This window comes from Ictidomys tridecemlineatus, chromosome 3 (assembly GCF_052094955.1).
Source record: "Ictidomys tridecemlineatus isolate mIctTri1 chromosome 3, mIctTri1.hap1, whole genome shotgun sequence".
In the NCBI taxonomy this organism is placed as follows: Eukaryota; Metazoa; Chordata; class Mammalia; order Rodentia; family Sciuridae; genus Ictidomys; species Ictidomys tridecemlineatus.
Window position 1 is genome coordinate 178,099,257 of NC_135479.1, and position 14,497 is coordinate 178,113,753.

Below are 14,497 nucleotides of genomic sequence, written 5' to 3' on the forward strand. Positions count from 1 at the left end.
ATTGCTATGTGTTATGAATATATAAATATATTTTGAGATATCATGATTGGATAATGGCAACATTTGCTATGGTTTGTTGCCTATTATCAAAAATATGAAATATAAATAGAAAGCAGCAGTGTAGGTCAGATATAATAGGATCATCTTCATTTCAAACTAAAGATTAAATATATTTTAAGTGATTTCTATTTCAAATTCTTCCATCAAAAAGAAAAATGCATACTATCTATGTACTTTGAGTTTTCAACCTCAATTTTGTTTACCAATCAAGTGAAATGCCTCACTGGAGTATGGTAGCACTTGGTCCTAATGGAATATAGCAAACCAAATTTTAAACACAAAAAAAAAGCTCATGAATTTTTATACATTAACTGTCAAATTATTTTCATTGATTGAGAACTAATTATGTTACACATTTTTTGCAAATCAAGCATGTTTGAAGATTATGTATTTACAATCTCCAAAGAACTAACAGTACAGGTTTCATATTTATTGACTTGATCTTCTATGACTATCACATGATGATATTTGCATTTCAAACTGATCCTATGTATAAATGTTTTTACCTTTATGTATCACTTTAAAGTAAAGCTTTCATTCCTCAATTGTGACTTGTACCACTTGAATTAGAATCTATATCAATAAATTTCCCATCCACTTGTTCGGATTATTTCTAAGATGCTGACACTCTTTCCTAATTAAAGTGTTGTTACCCTAATGGTCTGGAAATGAGGACTTAATCTTTTGCAAAATAAAAATGTAGGTTTTGTTTTTGGGGTGGAAAAATAAATTTATTGTTATTTTTTTGGAGTGGGTATTGGGGATTGAACTCAGGTGCACTTGGCTACTGAGCAATACCTCCTGCCCTATTTTGTATTTTTTTTTTTTTTTAAAGACAGAGTCTCTCTGCGTTGTTTAGCGCCTTGCTTTTGTGAGGCTGTCTTTGAACTGGCAATCATCCTGCCTCTTGAGCCACTGGGAATATAGATGTGTGCCACCAGGCTCAGCCAGTAAATTTATTTTCTTATTCTCATTTTAAATTTATTTATTATTCTCATTTTTGCAATTACCATCCTTTTAATGTCAACTAAAGTTATTTAACTTTCATCTCTACTTTTCATCTACTCAATACTCTTCCGTTTTAGTTCCCACATTGGTCTCAATCCCCCATCCTTGTGGTTTACTCTAAAGTTGCTTTAAAGCAAAAGATAAACTATTTTCACTTTATTTCACTGTATTTTCTAAGTCTATACTTATAAAAATCAATTTATTACCCAATTGTTAATGAGAAAATCGAAGTCACCAATGTCCTTGGAACCAAATTTTGCCTCTTTTACAAACAATGGAAAAATTCCACTAGTTTTTCTGCTGAAGCAAATCCATTAGCAGCATAACTTTTTTGATGTATGCTTGCAGAGCATTTCAAAGCAGCTTAGCATTGGAACACTTTCCTTTTAAACCCATAAAGTCCTACATTTAATTCCATACATCAAGAAACTGGTTCATTTTTCAAAATCATTAAAATACATTTCAGACCTGTGGGAAAATAACCAGATATGGTATCTCTCTTTTAAAAAAAGGGAGAGAGAGAAAATAATTCCTTTCAAACAAGAATTGTGACAAGGGTTGTATTAACCTTTTAATAAAAGCTTTGCAGGCTGTTTTGGGGGTCTGCCCAAGTTTTACTGCTTGTGCACTAAGCAAGACTTTATAACTGTTGAAATTCTTCAAAGGCCTTTGAGCAAGCTGCAGGCCCCTGTTGGACTGTAATAAATAACCTTTTGTAATTCCACACTTACTTAAGTAGAGGCAATTGCTCGAAGCTTGTGCCATCTCTATGTTAAATGAACCTTTTCTGATTGCTGCTTTTAGGCCCCTGTTAAGTCATTTGTTCTGCTCTTTTAATACACGCCCCTCATGCTGGCTAAATTTCAGCACAGTTCAACCCAGTGCACCAGCTAGAAGCCCATTACTCTTAGATAAAGCTCATCAATATTTTAATATTAATAAATAATTAACAGAAATTGTTTTCTCTTCTCTTGTAAACACGCTACGGAAAGAGATGCATTCCATGGACATTCTGTTGTATTAACATTTTTAAAAAAGTTTCTTAGAACCCCTTTTAATTCACTTCTTGAAGTATAATTTCTTCATACTTCAGGCACTGTAACACAATTTATATTGTAAGCAATAAAGAGTCATATGGATTAAATTTCTTTCTGTTAGTTTTCAGGTACCAAAGGGAGATTTGTTCAAATTATGAATTTTCAATTTTTACAGGATTTTAAAAATTTTTTTCCATAGAAAAAAAATGGTGTTGCAATGTACGAAATAGATGTAATTTGTTGTAATCTTACTTCTCTATTTTTATTTTGTTTTGTTTTGTTTATTGAATTTGTGATTTGAAAGAATACAGGGAGATTGCTATATGGAATGAAAAAAATATAAAACTTCTCTAAAACTGAAGAAATACTGGGAGGTAGATGAAGACAGTAAAAAAGAGAAAACATGGGTTTCTGCTGCAAATTTGCTGATACATAAGCTCAAACAGCAATTACTGCGGAGTCCTCAGTAGCCCATGATTGAGTTTTAATTATGTCCTTTTACCAGATCCTAAATAATAGATGACTAAAATGTTTCTCCTACTGAGAGGAAATTGATGACAGGGTAGGACACGTGAACTGGACCAGACATTTATGCAGGTTAGTAAATGGACAGTTGTGTAGGGGGAAAGAAATTAAGAAATTGATAAAACATTTAAAACAGAAGATAATAATTCATCAAAAGATATTATTATGAAGATAATAATTAAAAAAAAATCTTTAACTAATGTTTTAATGGGTAAAATACATTTTGTTGTATTGGTATTTGAGATGGAGATAATATTTGATCTTGAGGTTTTGTTATTTTGTATACAACCAAATTCGTCCTTTGTAAAATAAAAAAAGAAAGAGATGTTATAGTTGGTAAAGTGATATTTTAAATTAAGTATTCCTTGAAAGAATCCAAATGCAAGGAAAAACAGTGAGAGCTGGAAGGGGTGGCTCATGAATCACACAATTAACCATTCTCCAGGCAGCTGTTTTAGGGTTTACACTGTGCTACTAAAACCTTCCAAACATAGTGAGTACTAAAGAAATTCTGACCTTGTCACTGTGGTTTGCAATGGTTCTTGCAATTCATTGTTCCTTAAAATATGCCTTTGTCATGACAGATGACTGGACAGTTTCACCCTAAATTATCTAGCAGTATTTGCCTTTAAAAGCCGGTACCAGAGTGCTTTTCAATTTGTCTTCTAAGGAGACATAGCTTCTTACTACAAGGGTTGAATTGTTCACTGGGTGTCTTCCTCCCTATCTATCAATGACATGCAATGACAAGCAATGACAACCTCTTGAATTGGTAACAGGCGATGATGACTAGTTCAGAAGTAGAACAGAAAGAGAAATATAAGCCCTAACTGTTGGTAATTGAACCCAATTTAACAGTGAAAACAATTTTTTTTCCAAAACATTGTTTCCTTATTGATTTGTGGAAAGAAGGACAAGATTTGGTCTCTTTGTTAATATAACTTAGGCCATTGACTATATTGAATGAAATAACAGAAAAGATAAATTACAATAGATAAGCAAAAATTCACCCTCAAAAAGGGATTCTGATGGGCTGGGGTTGTGGCTTAGTGGTACATGCTTGTTTAGCATGTGTGAAGTACTGGGTTCAATTCTCAGAACCACATATAAATAAATAAAAATGAAAGCCCATCAACAATTAGAAAAAGTATTTTATTTTTAAATTTTATTTTATTTTTAAAAGGCTTCTCTGTAAAGTGACTGGGTTAGAAATGGAATTTCCATAATTTGTATTAGAATCATGTTTAGTACTTGTGTATGCCAAATCTACAGATAGACATGGAAGGGATTCATTATTTTAAGTCTGGTGTTTTTTATGCTACACTTACTATTATTTTGTAACCAAAATATGACCCTTCCTTAGCATCAGGAAGTCAAAACTCCAATATTCAACTCCTAACAGATCTGATTAGTTTGTTTTTATTGGGACCTTCCTATTTCTGGGTTGGGGAATTTCTAATGAACCTCTTAGGTATCTTCTGTGGTTTAGAGATTGGATAAGTTAAAGTAATAACAAAAAGGGCTCAGTATTTCTCTTCGAAGTGAGCCAAAGCTTTTAAAAATTATCTCCATGGGAAAATATCATGCAGTAAATGGTTGAAAGATTTTTCTTTTGAGTCAGACATTACCCCCCTTATTTTTCTTTAGCATTCTGTACAATGCCCACTTAAGAACATTTCCTTCTCATTTTTTTTTTTTCAGAACACTTACTTCTGTTAAATCCAGAAACACTCTGGGGTTTGATTTAACATAATCATTCACAGCTTAATGTTCTCCATCTCACCACCCCTACCCTGAATTCCCAAACCTGGCATTCTCTCTGATTTCCTTTTTTGGCCACCAGCATTCCCATTTTTGTAGTGTATCCAGTTTGAGATTTCAGAGTGATCTCTCTATACTCTCAGCTTGCCATCAGCCCCACCCTCTGAAAGCTGATACTTCTTTGTTGGTTTCCTACTCTCTGGTCTTCAGGCGTTGGGTCAAAGCTTGCTGTTTTTCCCCTGTTGTCAGATTTAGTGCCTTTCTTCTCAACCTTTTCCTCAATCTTTCCAGAACTTCCACTTCCTACACATTTTGACAATGTATTATTTTATAAAACAAATGAAACATTGACTCTCTCTGACTTCAAAATCTCATAATTTCAAATCTAGCTTTTAATTGCTAAGCAAAAAAATAAGCTCCAAATGGATGCTCTCAGGATCTATATTTTTAAGAGGTTGATTTAAAAAATGCTTAGAATCACAAGCATTTGAGAAATTTTGGACTAGTCTCTCATAAGGCTGCAACACACATACCAGCTTTATCATTTATTGCTCTCCATTCAAAGCTAAAATTATAAAGACAATTTTTCTTTCATCTGTCCACATTTGTGCATGTTGTACTTCCTGCCTGGAATGCAGGATCCCTTCCATTTCCACCTGGAAAATGCTTCTGCTCATTACCTTTCAAAATCCACTGCTAATATAATCCCCTTATAAAGCTTTCCCAGTCCCTTAGGCAATAGTTAACCAGCTCCTTCCTCTGTTTTTTCAATAGTGCAGTTCAGCAGTACTCGTGGAAGGTATGTTTCAAAACCCCCAGTGGGTATCTGAAGTCATAGATGGCACTGAACCTTTTATTCATTACATGTGATATAATGTAATTTAAAAATTAGGAAAAGTAAAAGGTTAACAACAATAATTAATAATAAAAATTGATCGGGTCACATTATGCACACGAATACATATGCCTCCATGAAATCCACTATTCTCTATAATCATCATGCACCAACAAAAAAGGTCTTTAGTATTAACTAATAATAATGAAATCAGTCAGGGTTAGTTGAACACAATCACTGTCATCTAATAACTCATACAGGTAGCATCTGGACAAAGGGATGACCTCTGTCCCAGGGGAATGGACTGGGATGGCATGATATTTTATCATATCACTCAGAATGGTACACAGTCTAAAACATAGCAGTTTTCTTTTCTGAAATCTTCCAGTAATATTTTTTGACTGCCACTGACATCAGGTCACTGGATCCTAGAAAGTGAAATGATGGGCAAAAGGGAACTGCTGTAATCCATTCTCCTAGCATTTAATCCACTGCTCTGCATTGTAATATTATTATTTTCTTGCCTGTATCTTCCCACTCTTAGTACTTCTCATTGTGAGCACTCAGCCTTCCATGCCCTGTATGGTGTCGGCTTTGTTCAAGTCTAGTACTACTGTTTGGTTAGCTTTGGAATAAATGCACAGTTTATTTTGTGCCTGGTCCCCTGAGCAATGAAATTAACATAATACAACTTGAACCAAATGATAATTGAAATATGATTAGGAAACAGGTGATTTTCTATAAAACTGTATCTTCTAAATTACATGGTAAAAAGAAAAGTAGTTTTCTCAATCAAATCAGTGGTGCTGAAAGAAAACGATGTAAGACTTTTTGTAAAATTGTACATTTTGTAAAAAATTAAAATTTCTGACCAAGATTTCCTTTTGTCATTATTTGTTAACAGAGTACATTCAAGTTTTAGGTGTATCAGTCTTAAATTTCTAAAAACTTCTTAAGTTTTAATTATTGAATTTTTAAAACATCAATTAGTTTTAAATACTGGAGCCTGCAGTTATATTTTATAATCTTATCTCCCTCTTAGCATAAAGAAATAAAGAGGGAAAAAAGTGATAGAGGAAGGGTTCATTTCATAAAGGATTATGGCAGGGGCTTATCAAGGTGGAATCACCCTGTTTTGCCATTTTCTCAATTGATCTTCAAATCTCTCTTGAAAAATAACAAATTCTCCTTCATTAATATTATCTAATATGTTCATGCAATCAGAAGAATCTTTGCATGAATCTTTCATGACTTTGAAAATCTATGGGGTTAATTATAGCTAAGTATAATGCCTCCATGTAAAAGAGTTTAATGTTTATAAACAAATATTTTTAAAACTCATCATCCACTTGAAGTTGATTAATCTCTAAAATAAGAAATTATCTACTAGGAAATACTAAAAATTAGAGCAAATAGAATTTTCCCATAAAATTATTTACTTTTGGAAAATGCAGAGTACACTAAGAAAAATTTATCATAAAATATTGAGGATATGTACACACATAAATACATACAGTATTAGTATAGTTTAGGGGGAAATGTTGGTTGGATTCACTAGGATATTAAACAAGATTCTACTCTATTTACATCCTTTGAAAGGATATGAGCACTCTTGACACAGCTACAGTCTGGGAGTTGAATGAGCCCTATCTCCAGACATCATATGTTGTAACATGAAGCAATCAGAGGACAGTTGTGTGTTTATGTGTGATTTTCTTCTTACTGCTTTTCATTAACATACAAGATCCAGTGTTGAAGGAAGATCTTTTACTTTTAACATGAGATAAATGACATTCATATGCACGTATGACTTTATTTCTCTTTTTTATCAACTGCCTTGAAACATAAAAATTTCTAGACAAGTATCCATTTAGCTATGTGTTCGTTTTCTAAAATGCAATACTCATTATTTTATGTGTGAAAGTATATGCTGCATTCTACTGTCATATATAATTAATTGAACAAATAAAAATGGATTAAAATAGTATATACTTTACAACTCCAACTATTTGCCAAAGCCTAAGCTTAGAAAAATATGTCCCACAGGTAATATAACGAATCTACATAGAGAGAATACAATCTTCCTTTCCAGAGAGACCAAAAATAAATAAATAATAAAATAATAAAATAGCTTGAGAAATTCCTGACATCATTTAAGTCTCAAAAGATCTTAAAATTTCTAGAAAATACACCTTTACTTTGGGAGCAGAGATTTGTCTAGATCATGACTTTGTCAATGTTATCATTGGGAATAATTTCCCAATGATAATATTTAGAACATCTGCTTTTATGGAACTTTGACAGCTCAAGTCCTTGACCAATGTAGGATTACTTTAGAAAACATCCTCTGTTCATTTCCTGAATTCAGTGGTTTTCTTAATTCATTGGTTTCTACAAAATAAGATAATAGTAGAAACATTCAAACCAAGCTGATAACAAAAGTTTAGATAACTAAATATAAAATCTTAGGCCAAAAAAATTCAGACACTGTCTTACATACAACTCATTAATATTGAGAAAGTTATTTTAGTATAGATGGTCCCAAAGATTTAGGTGAGATAGTTACTGAGTGTTGCTGAAAGAAATGTGATAATGGGAAAGGATGATCATGTAAGATCAAGAAGAAGTAAGTGCAGAACACATTTCAGATTAGAACTATGAGTGTATTTTTTTAAAGTAATATTTTAAAAAATAAAAGTAATATTAAGTAATATTTAGTAATATTAAGTAATATTTCTGTTCTGAGTCAGTATTATTCAGGGACAGAGCTGCCATATTCCAGCACAGGATAGATATATCTAACTCTGAGTGCTGGGTGCTGTTCGGCTTCTCTGTGGGGCTTTTAGAAAACGGCTTGCTGCCTTTGATTAGCTGCAAGAGTGGAAAGAAATAATCAAAATACAGCTTTAGAGCAGAAAAGGATTAACATTTACCTTTTCCTTTATAGACTATGATAAGAAAACTATTCTAAAAGGCTCTCCTGTCACTTGGTTCATATCCTTAAGTGGATCAGAAAGGATTAGAAATAATCTGTATTTTATTATATTACATTATATTTAGAAAGGAAATAAAATATACACTGGTCTTTGATAAATAAAACTTTGGCACTATTGCTATTAAAGGGACACCAGAAAACAGTCTAAATTAGTGACAAATGTAATTATACCATGATGACTGTATGTTTGTCAAAGGTCATTGAATTTTACACTTATGACCAGTATAATTCACTTTGTCTAAATATTACCTCAATTAAAAAAGTAACAATTGCAGCTTGTGTCATTAGATTCAGTATATCATGGTATTAATTTAACCCTAAATATTATTTCCTGTATTCTGGATGTTTCGACATCTGGGGCTTTACTGACTGGGAAGGGTCTGTGTCTTTCAAGACTAGTCAATTAGATAAAGTAAATGACTGGCCAGAAGGTGCCTTTCATACAAACAGTAACCAATCCAAGACATTTGCTCTGTCTCTTACACTGGAGGACGCAATATTCTTCTGTTCTCATGACCCTGGAGACAGGTGCCAGAAAGCCAGAGAAAGTCCCCATTCTCAGGGTTTCCTGAGTTATTCAAACTAGCCATTCCTGGGCCAGTTTACCCTGCTTGCCTTTCCCATGAAAACCACAGTGCGAATCCCTGTCTCTACTTCCTCCTGCTTCTTCAAACTGATGACCAATCCTTGGGCTTCCCTTTTGGTCCTGTGTGGCATGGCATTTGTTTCTTCTCCTCTTGGTAACTATAACAAACTAATTATTCTTTTCTTATTTTTTTTTAAATTTATGTTTTAACTAACATACATAAAAACAATAAATGTACATAGTTATGGGTTCCTTATGATATTTTGATAGATATATTCATTGAGTGATGCTTAAACCATGGTATACATCTCACTCCTCAAATATTTATCACTTCTTCTTTGTAAAAACATTCAAACACTTTTTCTCTAGGTTTTTGAAATAAACAGCCTAGTTTCATTGTCTATACTTACTCTGCAAATGCACAGCAGAATTTCTTCTAATGATAACTGAGTACTTATCCATCAACCTCTCCCATAATAATAGAAACAAACCACTTTTTCCTGTGTAAATTGCCTTCTGATCTCTTACCTTCATCATACCTTAGTAATAATAAAACATATATTTTAAAATAATCACAATAATGAAATATAATCTGGAATTTTATTTTCAAACAACCAGAGGGAAGACCTTTGCTTGAGAGGGAGAAAATGAGTCATCCAAGGAGATTCCTGACATGTACACAATTATACTGGGTTACTTTTCCCTCACTCTTCAATCTCAGAGTCTTTGACTTTACCTGTTTGGGCTGCTATTGCAAAATATCATAAATGTATAAGCAACAGAAATTTATTTCTTACAGTCCTGGAAGCTGAGCAGTCTAAGATCAAGTTGCTGGTGAATTTGGTATTTGATGAGGGCACATTTCCTAGTTCACAGATGGCATTTTCTAGTTGTGTCCTGACAGGGTAGAAAGGAAGGCGGCTCTCTGAAGCCATTTTTTAAATGCTCCTAATCCCATTCACACAGGCTCCACACTCAGAATAACCTTCCAAAGACCCCACCTCTTAATATCATCACATTTGTGATTAGGTTTCAGCCTATGTACTTAGAGGGGTCATGAACATTCATACCAGAGCAGACCTCCATGATGCAATGACTTTGATGTTTAATTTATGCCAAAGTTTAAAACCAGCCTGTAGGAGCTTTGGTAATATATAGTTTCAGCCACCTTTTCCACTTAAAGAATAGGAACTTCTACATTTAAAAGCTTACTAGTTGAGGGGCTCCTATGTCTCTGATGACTAACTCTCATGATTGCAGTCTGATTACATTGTTAATTATATGGTTACACTAAATCACGAGCTAACACACATATAGGGAACTACCTGCTGCTGGTTGGTATCCCTCAGTCCTCAAACCTACAATCTGTTCAATCTTCACTGGATCCTTTAGTTTTACACTAAAAACAATTCAAATAAGGGGGAAATGATGCTATGGTTATGGCTGAGCAGAATTCTTTTAAGACATCATGTACAAAATATTTGGGTTGGATTGTTGGTGTCTGCATCACAAATAATAAATTGCTAACTTTAAGGTAGCAGTCTTTGAAACACACACAAGCCACATAAACATAGGCACATATATGGTATGTGTTAATTTTTCAACCCTCTGACAAAATGCCTGTAAAAAAAAAAAGAAGAATCAAAGGAGGAAAGATTTATTTTGGCTCACAGAATCAGAGGTTTTAGTCCAAATTTGACTGGCTCCATTGCTTTGGGCTTGAGGTCAATATCGTGGTGGAATTGCAAGAAGGAGCAAATCTGCTCTCCTCATGATGGCTGGGAAGCCAAGAGTAAAGAAGAGGCCAGAGAGAAGAAATACCTTTCCAGGTCACATATTCAGTGACCCATTTTCTCCAACAAGCTCCACAGATAAGGTCAAAACCCTCATGATCCAACTATTTCCCCATATCCCCACCTCTGAACATCACTGCACTGGAGACCAAGCCTTCAAACATGAGTCTTTATATCCATAGATACTTTATATCTATACCATAACACAAGTATTTTTGTAGATTCAATTGTGGTTTTATAATAGCTTTATTCTCATTTAAGTATATATTTTTGGGTGAGTGGGAAAACAATTCATTTGCTACTATAGGAATGAGAATTGTCCTTACATGTATTGCAAGCAGGAGTGAGAAATCATTTGCTGAACCCTATATTGGTGTATGAATCATAAATGTTTACGTACATTATCTCTCCTTGAATTTTTTAAAATGGTGGACACTACAGAAGTATGCATTGTTTCTAAATATTATTAATCACATTTATGAAGCATAAAAAAGTAAGTGCTTAGCATATGGTTTGTATATGCCTGGAGCAGATGGCTTATATATGTCTAGCAACACTACCCAAGTGCAATAGAGACAATTGCAGAAGAGGAGGTTCTCTTGAGAAATGATGTATTTGATGGCTATTTTAGGGAGGTAAAAAACTCAAACCTTCCATAAGAGAAAATCTATATAAAGTCTGTTCAAACATTTGGAAATCAGATTTTGTAAATAAGCTCAAAGATATCCAATTTACTCACAAGTAGAAATCCTTAAAAGTTTAGGGGAAAAAAATAGAACAAAGAAATATTCCAAAAGAGAGAACAATTGTGGTATGTGACTATATAGAATATTAAATATTTTGATTACCATGAAATCATCTTTCTGAGAAGCCCTAATTCCATGTCACTGTTATGCCAGAGACTTATTTGCAACATAGGTATTCTCCTCAAGAATGCAAAAGTCTTTGTTAATTCAAAAGAAATCACCCAAATCACTTTTAAGTAAAATAGAAAAAAAGTTAAATATATTTGACAGTTACAACATGAATTTTAATATTTATTATACATCTCTTCCAAGTATGTATTCCAATCTTAATATTCATTATGCATCTCTTCGAAGTATGTATCCAAAACCTATCATTAAATTTGTAGCGTAATTTAACAAATTAAGAACTTATAAAAATATTTATTTTTTTCTAGTCTAGCTTTCTGAAGGATGCAGGTGGAGAATATGTTCATTTAGGTGTGTTTACAAATTTCTATAAACAAAATGAATGCCAGCAGAGATTTACAGATTTTCCAAAAGCAATTATGCCTGCAAAATTTCTCTTTGGGCTATAAAATCTGCTTGTCTATATGTATACTTAGTAATACATCCCAACCTCCTTTGTCCCAAATTCTTTCCTTTTCTGCCCCATAACTAGATTAAGAAATGCAAACATTTAGTTGTAATAAATAACTTTGTTCCCTGCAAACAGATTTTTTAAAATTCAAGCAGAATAGAAAAGGGGAAAATTTCAGACGCAGACTATCTGCTGCTTAATACCCATGATGCCTGTGGTTGACCTTTTTAGAACCACAAAGGTTTTATTAATTTGGAGAATTTTTGTCAAATACCTTTTTAGCTAGCCATGAATTCTGAGGCAATTCTAGCTCTCTAGTCCCATCCCAATAAGGAAAATGCATCAATACATATTTTTGCAATTATGAGTACTTCACATAATCAACCTTAGAATTTTGAGAACTGGAGCTGATTAATTTTTACATGCACCATAAAAATTTTAGCACATTAAGAAAAAAAATAGCCTTAAGTTATTCCATTTTTGGATTGCATAAGTAAAGCTAAAAAGAAAATTATGTGGATACAAATATAGTTCTACTTGTTTCTTTTAAGGATTTGGCTTTCATTTCAATGTGGACATTTAGGTTCCTGCATTTCTCATTCTTTACTGCAATAGCTAACAGAAAATTGTCATTAGCCTACCCAGAGCAAGCATTCTCAGACACAGCTGTGTAGACTCTGGCTTTTATAGGACGACATTACAGTTTAGCTAATATGTGTAAAGGTTCTAAACATTCATTCTCAAGCTTCCGAAATAAATTTAAGTCATTTTGTGTTAAGTTTCATTTGGGAAAAACTATATTGTATATAAAAAGACTCCTAAATTAGAATCTCTATTAAAAACTGACTTAAAAGTGCAATGATGGACTCACTATTATTCCATAGAGGGTGAAAATATTCTAACACTGATTTATGGGTGATGGTGTCATTAGTCAATAAAGTTACGAAAAACTATTGAACTGTACACATAAAAATGGGTGGATTTATGAGTTGAAAGTGTGCTCTAATAGTTATTAAAAAAACCCTAAATACAAAGTGTGTGTACAAGTGTGTGTGTGTGTCTTTGAATACATTTTCTCTACTGTGTTCCTTATTTTTCTTTCATAAGTGTTGGAGCTATTTGTTGAAAAAAGATTGCATGAAACTATTATATAGGCATTACAAAGTGTAACTAGCCTGGTCCGTTGGATTTCTTCAGGAACTGAAAAACAATAAACTAAGAATCATTATTATTCACAGTGTACATTCTGTGGTTTCACTTTAGAAACATGCTTTTCAAGTTAAATTTCCTTCAAAATGCACCTCACTAGAAAAAAGTGAGGGAAAAATGCTAGAGGCAAACTTGGGACTAAGAAGTCTGGCAGTCTAGCCTCTAAATATGGCTGGGTTTCTCTATGCATTACATTTAGAGGGGCTCACGGTTGGTTTTCATACATGCTGTTTGTGGATCTATGTGTATAGCTTACTTTCCTGGATAGTTAAAGTATGGTGCTTTTATTCTTTGCTAATGTCAGAAATAGCTAAATCTCAACTTGAATTTGAGTTCTAACAGGTTAGTTTAATCTCTGAAAGGAGATCCTGAAATAAGAGTCCAGAAAGACCAAACACTGGGTTCTCAGCAATGTTTAAATTTTACAAATGAGTACATGTGGAATGAATGAATATTCCTTTAACATTTGTGTTCAACATAGGTCATTTCAATGTAAAGGCAGCTACACAGGATCACTATAAACTTTTTATAATCTTCATTCATAAAGCAATAATATATATGGACAGATTCTTAAGTGTTTCATGTAATTCACCCCTGGTTTCTAATGAACTGGAGGGAAATGAAATCAGATAAGAAAAAAATAAACCCAAGTAAAATTTAAGGTTTGAATTAAAGAAGATCATGTCCTTGTTACCAAATCCCATAATTAAGCATATACAAGGGAAACAATGACAAGAACTATGGGTCCAGAAGCGAAATGGTGAGAAAAGTTTTCCAATACATTCCTTGAAAAGTCAGCATGCTTTTACAAGAAATGACCAAGTGAAAGAAAGAAAGAAACATGCATGAAAAGAATTTTTTCAGTTAACATCTATAATTTAACAAAATAACAATATATTCAAAATCATTTTTGAAGACAAATTAAAAGACCCTTATGGACTACAAATTGCTAAGTACCAAAGTACATTTACAGAAACTATGAATAACAATGGTGACAAACTATCCCAAGAACTACTGATGTAAAATCGGAACCTGAGTGCTTAGTGTTGATATTTCTGTTGACTTTCAAATCTTAAACCAACATATTTTAATCCAATTATAGGTGGAAGAGATGCAATATGGAAAAGAGTCTATGTTTATATTTTTAAATATAAATACATAATTTTATTGATAGGTACAAATATTTAACAAAAATAGAACATAAGTATTTTTTAAATTCTATGGATCATCAGAAAATCTATACCAGTAAGAAATCATATAAACATAGTTGATATTTAAATTACATTACTAATGTAATGTAAAACCTAAGTGTATTAATTTAAAAAAAACAATTTGGAAGATATACATATGAAATATCTCATATTT

At 32.8% G+C, this 14,497-nt stretch overlaps 1 protein-coding gene across 2 annotated transcripts in view; it reads right to left on the bottom strand.

Annotated features, from left to right (window-relative positions):
- Positions 1-14,497, bottom strand: part of Epha3 (EPH receptor A3) — a 336,639-nt gene that overhangs the window by 80,528 nt on the left and 241,614 nt on the right. The window lies entirely within an intron of this gene.